The sequence below is a fragment of the Giraffa tippelskirchi genome, chromosome 6, assembly GCF_054371585.1.
Source record: "Giraffa tippelskirchi isolate mGirTip1 chromosome 6, T2T-mGirTip1v1.2.pri, whole genome shotgun sequence".
Taxonomy (NCBI): Eukaryota; Metazoa; Chordata; class Mammalia; order Artiodactyla; family Giraffidae; genus Giraffa; species Giraffa tippelskirchi.
The window spans coordinates 163,664,820-163,674,088 of NC_137280.1; positions in this window are offsets into that span (position 1 = coordinate 163,664,820).

Genomic DNA, 9,269 nt, shown 5'->3' on the forward strand with positions numbered 1-9,269 from the left:
GATGAAGCACAAGCAGGAATCAAGATTGCCGGGAGAAATATCAATAACCTCAGATACGGAGATGACACCACCCTTATGGCAGAAAGCAAAAAAGAACTAAAGAGCCTCTCGATGAAAGTGAAAGAGGAGGGTGAAAAAATTGGCTTAAAACTCAACATTCAGAAAATGAAGATCATGGCTTCTGGTCCCATCACCTCATGGCAAATAGATGGGGAAACAGTGACAGATTTTATTTTGGGGGGCTCCAAAATCACTGCAGATGGTGACTGCAGCCTTGAAATTAAAAGACGTTTACTCCTTGGAAGGAAAGTTATGACCAACCTAGACAGCATATTAAAAAGCAGAGATATTACTTTGCCCACAAAGGTCCATCTAGTCAAAGCTATGGTTTTTCCAGTAGTCATGTATGGAGGTGAGAGTTGGACTATAAAGAAAGCTGAGCACCAAAGAATTGATGCTTTTGAATTGTGGTGTTGGAGAAGACTCTTGAAAGTCCCTTGGACTGCAAGGAGATCCAACCAGTCCATCCTAAAGGAAATCAGTCCTGAATATTCACTGGAAGGACTGATGCTGAAACTGAAACTCCAATACTTTGGCCACCAATGTGAAGAACTGACTCATTGTAAAAGACCCTGATGCTGGGAAAGATTGAAGGCAGGAGGAAAAGGGGGCATCAGAGGATGAGATGGTTGGATGGCATCACCAACTCAATGGACATGAGTTTGAGTAAACCCTGGGAGGTGGTGATGGACAGGGAGGCCTGATGTGCTGCAGTCCATGCGGTCACAAAGAGTTGGACGTGACTGGGTGACAGAACTGAACAGGAAACAGAAGCCAGTATGGGTAGAACACTTTAAACTGTAATAGAAAAATTGACAGAAGCTCACTGTCCAGTGAGCTATTTAAAATCCTAAAAGAAGATGCTTTTAAAGTGCTGCACTCAATATGTCAGCACATTTGGAAATCTCAGCTGTGGAAAAGGTCAGTTTTCATTCTAATCCCAATAAAGAGCAATGCTAAAGAATGTTCAAACTACCACACAAATGCACTCATTTCACATGCTAGTAAGGTTATGCTCCAACTCATTCAAGCTAGGCTCTAGCAGTATGTGAACCAAGAATTTCCAGATATACAAGCTGGGTTTAGAAAAGATAGAGGAACCAGAGATCAAATTGCCAACATTTGTTGGATCATGGAGAAAACAAGGGGATTCCAGAAAAACATCTGCTTCATTGACTACACTAAAGCCTTTGACCTTGTGGATTATAACAAACTGTGAAAGTTTCTTAAAGAGATGTGAATACCAGACCACCTTATCTGTCTACTGAGAAACCTGTTTGCAGTACAAGAAGCAACAGTTAGAGCCAGACATAGAAAAATCAACACTCAAAAAACTAAGGTCATGGCATCTGGACCCATCACTTCCTGGCAAATTGAAGGGGAAAAAGTGGAAGCAGTGACAGATTATATTTTGGGTGGTTCCAAAATCATTATGATGGTGACTGCATCCATGAAATTAAAAGACATTTGCTTCTTGGAAGGAAAGCTAAACAGCATAGTAAAAAGCAGAGACATCACTATGCCAACAAAGGTCCATATAGTCAAAGCTATGGTTTCTCTAGTAGTCATGTACGGATGTGAGAGTTGGACCATAAAAGAAGGCTGAGCACTGAAAAGCTAATGCTTTCGAATGGTGGTGCTGGAGAAGAAGATGACTCTTGAGAGTTCCCTGGACAGCAAGAAGATCAAAGCATTCAATCCTAAAGAAATCAACCCTGAATATTCATTGTAATGACTGATGCACCAATACTTTGGCCACTTGATAGGAAGAGCTGACTCATTGTAAAAAAAATCTTGATGCTGGAAAAGATTGAAGGCAAAAGGAGAAGGGGGCAGCAACAGATGAGAAGGTTAGATTGCATCCCATCTCAATGGACATGAATTTGAGCTAACCCCAGGGGATGATGGGAGTCTTCCATGGTGGCTCAGAGGGTAAAGCATCTTCCTGCAATGCGGGAGACCTGGGTTCATTCCCTGGGTCAGGAAGATCCCCTGAAGAAGGAAATGGCAACTCACTCTGCTACTCTTGCCTGGAAAATCCCATGGATGGAGAAGCCTGGCTACAGTCCATGCAGTCACAAAGAGTTGGACATGACTGAGCGATTTCATTTTCTTTTTCTTTTTTTCAGGGGATAGTGAAGGACAGGGGAGCCTGGCATGCTGCAGCCCATGGGGTTGCAAAGAGTAAGACACAACTTACTGACTAAACAACAACACTGTGGACTGCTCTAGGCACTAAGACTCATGGGCTGGTTTGAGAATTAAAACTCCCAAGTGGTTTCATTGGTTGTGGGAAGGAAGGTAGACCACTTTTGTGAACGTTACCTCCAGGAGCCACATGAAAATCAGGGAAAAATTCTCTTCTGACAGTGGGAGAGGAAAAGTGACCATTTTGAAATATGCCCAGAGCTCTCTATTTTCCTTAACAAAGCCTGTCTTTAAAGGAAACTGTTTTACCAGACCCTAACCAACTAGGTGCTTACCAGCCTAGTGGAATGAAAATACTCTACTCCAGACCACTCTAACTTTTGAAGTGGAAGGAAAGTGGACTTCACATAGAAAAAGAAGGGAACAGTAAACAGAGAGATGAAAATGTTAAGAAAGATTCAAAAGGAAATGCTAGAAATCTAAATCATAGGAACTGAAATGAAAAATACTTCTGATATTCTGACTCATAAGTAGACTGAATACAAACAAGGAAGGAATCTAGGTTGAGCATATGTCAAAAGAAACTTCCAAAACTGAAAAACGAAAAGAAAAAAGAATCAAAAAGATGAAACAGAATACCCAAGAATGTGGGAAAATTATGAAAAGTTTATTGTGTGCCTAATGGGAATGCTAGAAAAAGAAGGGAGAAAGGAATAAAAAGGAACTATTTGAAGTAATGACACAATTTTTCAAAATTATTGACTCACTAAAACCCACAGATCCACGAACTTAGAGGAGTCTAAGCTAGATAAATACTAAAAAATTACACTTGGGCATATATAATCAAACATTAGAAAGTCAAAGACTATGAGAATAGTTTGAAAGAGGTCAGGGAAGAAAATAATGCTGCCTACAGAGGAAAAAAAAAAAGATGTGAGTTTTTAACTTTTTTTTTTCCCCAGAAACTATGCAAGTAGAGAATGGAATGATATATTTAGACTTGAAAGAATAAAACACCAACCTAGAATTTGATATCCAGGGAAATTATCCCTAGAAATAGAGGAAAAATAAAGACTTTCTCAGAGAAAAATGGAGGGAAATTGTCACCAGTAGATTTGCCTTAGAAGAAATGTTAAAAGAAGTTCTTCAAAGAGAAATGTTACAGATCAGAAATTTGGATCCACCTAGAGTTTATGAAAAGGAATAAATTATAATAAAATCTTTTTTTAACCTTCCTTGGTTGAAGTAACAGATAGCACTGTTCAAAGTAACGTGAACACTGTCTGTGATTATAGCTTATGCGTAAGTGACATGAATGGCAGCAGTGCTACCAAGGACTGGAGGGAGAAATTGAAAATACTTCATATTTTCAGTACCCATGAAGCATTATTGTGTTATTGGAATGTGGACTTCGGTAAATTATAAATGTATATTGCAAATTCTAGAGCAACCATTTTAGATCATCCAAAAAAAGAAAAGTTTGAATTGATATATTAAGACAGGGTGGAAACTGGAATCTTATAAATGTTCAATTAGAGAACATCAGAGAAGGCAGAAAAAGTGTGGAAGACCCTAAAAAAGAAGAAGGAAGGAACAGAAAACAAGGGATAGAAGCAATGAATAGAAAACATTTAAAGTAGTTTAGATCATATTGGATTCTTAAATATCTAAAATTGAGACATTCCAAAATATCCTAATGTAAACAGAAAAGCCATAACGCAAGACTAGCATATAATCTAGGGGTAAGAAAAAAGATTTGACAAAACAGGTTTGAAATTTCTGCTTATTTCCCCCAACCCCAAGTGCTACGTATTCAGTGTAGAAGTCATATGTTAACACACACATACACACACATATAGAGGTATGTATATAAATAAGAGAAACTACGAATTTTAAAACTTGTCAAACCATCATGTTAAAATCATGTTTTCAAGTTGGAAAGGGTACCTCCTCATTGGAATATTATTTAATAGGACTGAGTAATTCTTCAGTCTCTTCTTGGTACTTTTATGAACTTTCTCTACCAGTTTACACCTCAAGTCTGAACTCTTTTATTCCTAATTCTCCACAGTTCTTTAAGCCCAAATTTTAGTCTGATCTCTTCTTATTCTAATCCTTTATACACTTATGTCTCTTGTGGCCAACATGATTATTCCCAAATATCCTCAGAAATGTATCTACTTTCCAATATTCACTAGAACTTGATATGTTGAATATGGTCAGTAGGCTTTAAGATATATTCCCACATTCTTATAATGAGATTTCCTTACACATATACACACAAACACACACACACATGCACACACACAGAGTACGTAACTATAATCTGAGCTGTGAGTACAGTTATGTGATGAGCTGTGTGAGTTTTCCTAGTTAATCTCTGAATATACGGGTGGTCTTGAAGTCTTCCCCCAAACAGAGTTACCTATTCTTAAAACAAAAGACAAGTCCCTTAAGAGATAGGCACTGAGCCCAAGCTAGCTCATTGTTGGAATCATTAGACAAGACTTAAAGAGCTATTTGAACTATGCTTAATGAGTTAAAATGTTCTCACATTGAACGAAAATGCAGGAATTCTCAACAAACCCATAAAATTTACAATAACGAACCAAACGGAAATTCCATTACAAAGCAGCAAAAGGATCCCCTCCTCCTGAGTTTGAGTGGGATGAGTGACTTGTTCTTAACCACTAGAATTTGATTAAGGAGATAGAATGTGCATGATTAAATACATGTGATTTTGTAACATACAGTTGCAACATTCACCTTTCAAGATTGTATGTTTCTTAGCAAATAAGAGGCCATTTTGGCTAGACTCACATGGCAAGAAGCTGAAGCCCTGAGTTGGTAGCCTGCAAGGTAATGAATGTTGTTAACAACAATGTGAACTTAGAAGTGGCATATTACCCAGTTGAACCTCAGATGAGTCCAAGCCCTGGCTGCCACCTCTATCGCAGCCTTGTGAGGTCCTGAGCGGAGAACCCAGCTAAACCATGTCCAGACACTTGACACAGAGGCTACGGGGTGATAAATGTGTGTTGTTTCAACCTGCCAAGTTATGATAATATTGTTAATTCTGTAGTAATTACTAATACAAGTCTTTATTCTTATAAGTAGTTATTATGATATTTTGAGGGGTAAGGGATTTACAGGGCTTTGGATTCTTTAAATTCTGGAGAAACAAGTGTTTACTGCTGTACTGATGGTGCTGTTGTAAACATTTCTCAAAGGCAAAGCAGGTAGTTTTTATTGTTGTGTGGAATAATCTTTGATACCAAATATACAGGTCTCATAGTTTCCCATTAAAATTTAAAAGCTTTCAGTCATCATGTTAAGAAAGTTCATTAGCAGAGATTCCACTTACAGCCATATGTGTATGTGTATGTGGTAAAAAAAGAGCACATAATAGTATAAAATTATATAAAATCTACCATCTTAGCCATTTTTAAGTGTATGTTTCAGCAGTATTAAATATAGTCATGTTGTTGTGAAACATATGTTCAGAACTTTTTTCATCTTGTAAAACTGAAACTCTGTACCTATTAAAAACTCCTCTTTTCTCCCTCCCCGTAATCCCAAGTAGCCATCATTCTACTTTCTATGAATTTGACTACTCTCAGATACTTCATACAAGTAGAATCATACAGCATTTGTCCTTTTGTGACTGTCTTATTTCACCTAGCATAGTGTTTTTTAAAATTATGCAATACTTCAAGAATCACGAAAATCATTAAAAAAACAAAAATTTTTTATAAGAAATTTCTGTTATAAACTACCTGAAGCTCCCTTTGACTCGGGAATCTGTGAAGTGGGATAATAGGACATTTAGAGTAAACAGATATTAGTAAACAAAACAGCGATTTATATTTCCCATTTCTTGGTTGGTAGTTTTATAACATTTTTTTCATAGAGATGACAACCTAAAATATCTGAAATATACATTATCATCTATACAGTTGACTCTTGAACACAGGGATTAGGGGTGCCTATCCTGACTGTGTGTAATGTTCCAATTGACCCTCCATATCCACAGTTCTGAATCTACAGATCAGCCAACTGTATGTTATGTAGCAGTGTAGTATATATTTAGTAAAACATCTGCATGTAAGTGAACCTGTACAGTTCAAACTTCTGTTGTTCAAGGGTAAACTTTATTTTATTAAAAATTATTTCATACTGTTTTAACATTGCTAGGCCAATAACAGATAACTCTTTATAATTACATAAAAATAGTTAAACAAAACACAGAAGGGATATTTTATAGGAAGATAATATTATTGTAATAAGCATATACAGTTATTAAATATAACTTCATTCCTACTGTTTACTTATACTAAAATGAATGTGAGAAAGAATAACTGTTTTGGAGTACCACTTTTTATCATAATTTCAGTTCAGTCAGTTCAGTCGCTCAGTCGTGTCCAACTCTTTGCGACCCTGTGAATCGCAGCACGCTAGGCCTCCCTGTCCATCACCAACTCCCGGAGTTTACCCAAACCCATGTCCATTGAGTTGGTGATGCCATCCAACCATCTCATCCTCTGTCATCCCCTTCTCCTCCTGCCCCCAATCCTTCCCAGCATTAGGGTCTTTTCCAATGAGTCAACTCTTCCCATGAGGTGGCTAAAGTACTGGAGTTTCAGCTTCAACATCAGTCCTTCCAATGAACACCCAGGACTGATCTCCTTTAGGATGGACTGGTTGGATCTTCTTGCATATCATAATTTAAGAAACATCAAATGTAAAGTCAAACTGATCTGACAAATCAATGGCTTGTCAGTTAAATTCCCAATTATAAATTTTATTGTTCATAGCTAGGATGTGGAAGCAGCCTCCATGTCCATCAACAGATGAATGGATAAAGAAATTGTGGTACATATATACAGTGGAATATTACACAGCCATTAAAAGGAACTCATTTGAGTCAGTTCTAGTTCTAAGGCCTCTTATACAGAGTGAAGTAAGTCAGAAAGAGAAAACAAGTATTGTATATTAACACATATATATGGAATCTAGAAAAATGGTACTGATGAACCTATTTTCAGGGCAGGAATAGACATGCAGACAAACATAGAGAACAGTCTTGTGGACATAGCAGGGGAAGGAGAGGGTGGGACGAATTGAGAGAGTAGCATTGAAACGTATACATGATCGTATGTAAATTACATAGCTAGTGGGAAGTTGCTGTGCAACACAGGGAGCTTAAACTGGTGCTCTGTGACAATCTGGAGGGGTGGAGGGAGGTTGAAGAGGGAGGGGACGTATGTATATTTATGGCTGATTCACGTTGTATGACAGAAACTGACACAATATTGTAAAGTAATTATCCAATTAAAAATTTAAGAAAAAATAAATTGTATTGCACTTAAAATACAGTAATTTCATAGAGCCATGTAGAACAGAAATCAAGTGCAAACTCTTGTCTCCTTTCACCTCATCCTATTCTCCCCATATTATACATCTTTCCTTTCGAAAGGGAGCCATATAGAATGTTTTTTAATACAAACTGAATCACTTTCCAGGATTAATACAGAAATGTACAGATTCAATTAAAAATAGTGTTAACAGATGATCTTTAGATATATTAGGCAAAAGAACCCAAATGTGAAATCCTATAACTTTATAAGATGATTTCATTTAGTTTTTGGATCAGTTTTTTTTTTTTTTTTACTATTTTAGTATCTATTCTAATAAAACATGGTTATGCAGCATTAGTACATCCCTAAGCTGAAGGAATTAAAGTCAACTGTGGCCTTATGTTGGTTGTTAGAGTAACTGTTTATAGGTAAGACTATACAGAAAGTCTAATTCTCACAAAAGTTTCTTACCATTTTTTAAATGGTCTTCAATATACTTTTTAGAAATTACTTCAACCATATCTTAAAACACTTGGTTTATGATTATACTGGCCAACCAAAGTAAAATTCTTTAAAAATAAAATGCGTTATTTGGCAAGCAGCTGACTACATGTCCATTCATGTGTTTTTATGTAAGGAAAAAAGGCAAGAGATTTTCTAAGGTGGCCTCTGCCGAGCTTTACTCTTTGCAAAATGCTCAAGTACCTTCCTTTGGAAATTAGGTAGCCTATACATAGTTTATAAAAATCACAGAATGTGAGGGCCTGAATAACCTGAGAACCTCAGAAACTATGACGTTCAGTGTCATATGGTGTAAAATAATTCGTCATATAAGGCTTCTCCCAGACGTCCTATAGATTGCTCAACAGTCTAATTGTCTTTGCTGTCTTCTCACAATGACAGCCATTCAAGCAACTGTGTTTATTAACTACCCACTAGATGAATAACTCTGTAGTAGACATTTGGGGTGACTACTGTTATAAAGGGAGACTTCAAATTACATCATAAAGCCTTTGATGTCTTTTAAATCTAATATCAGGTACTGATTGGAAGGATATAGTAAATACAACTTTACTTGGCATAGAAGGCACTAGAACATATTCCATTTCTTTTGTGTGTCTGTGCGTGTGTGCGTGTGTGTATCAATGTAATGGAAATAAGAGAAGTAACAGAAACCATGAAATTGTGGATAATGAAGTGCTAGAGTGAGTTTTGAACATGACTTTGGGAGAAAGATGATTTCTTTTGGGAAAAATGACAAGTGTGTGGCTCACATGACAGGCAGTTCCTTGAACTTGGCACCTCTGGGTATAAGTTCTGAAAGCATGTGATTAGAAGTTTGAATGTGATGTCTGAAAAATCACTATGGACATGTATATTGTTGTTATTTAGTCAGTAAGTTGTGTCCAACTCTGCAACCCCATCGACAGTAGCCTGCCAGGCTCCTCTGTCCATGGGGTTTTCCAGGCAAGAATACTGGAGTGGATTGCCATTTCCTTCTCCAGGGGATCTTCCCGACCCAGGGATCTAACCAGCAACTCCTACATTGGCAGGTGGATTCTGTACCACTGAACCACCAATGAAGCCTACCATAGGGATAGATATTACTAAAGTTATACTTCAAGAGAGTGCTTTTTGTGGCTCTGATTAAAATAAATCGGATGAGGAAGAGGTGATGGGAAAGGAGACTGGCACAGTGGTGCT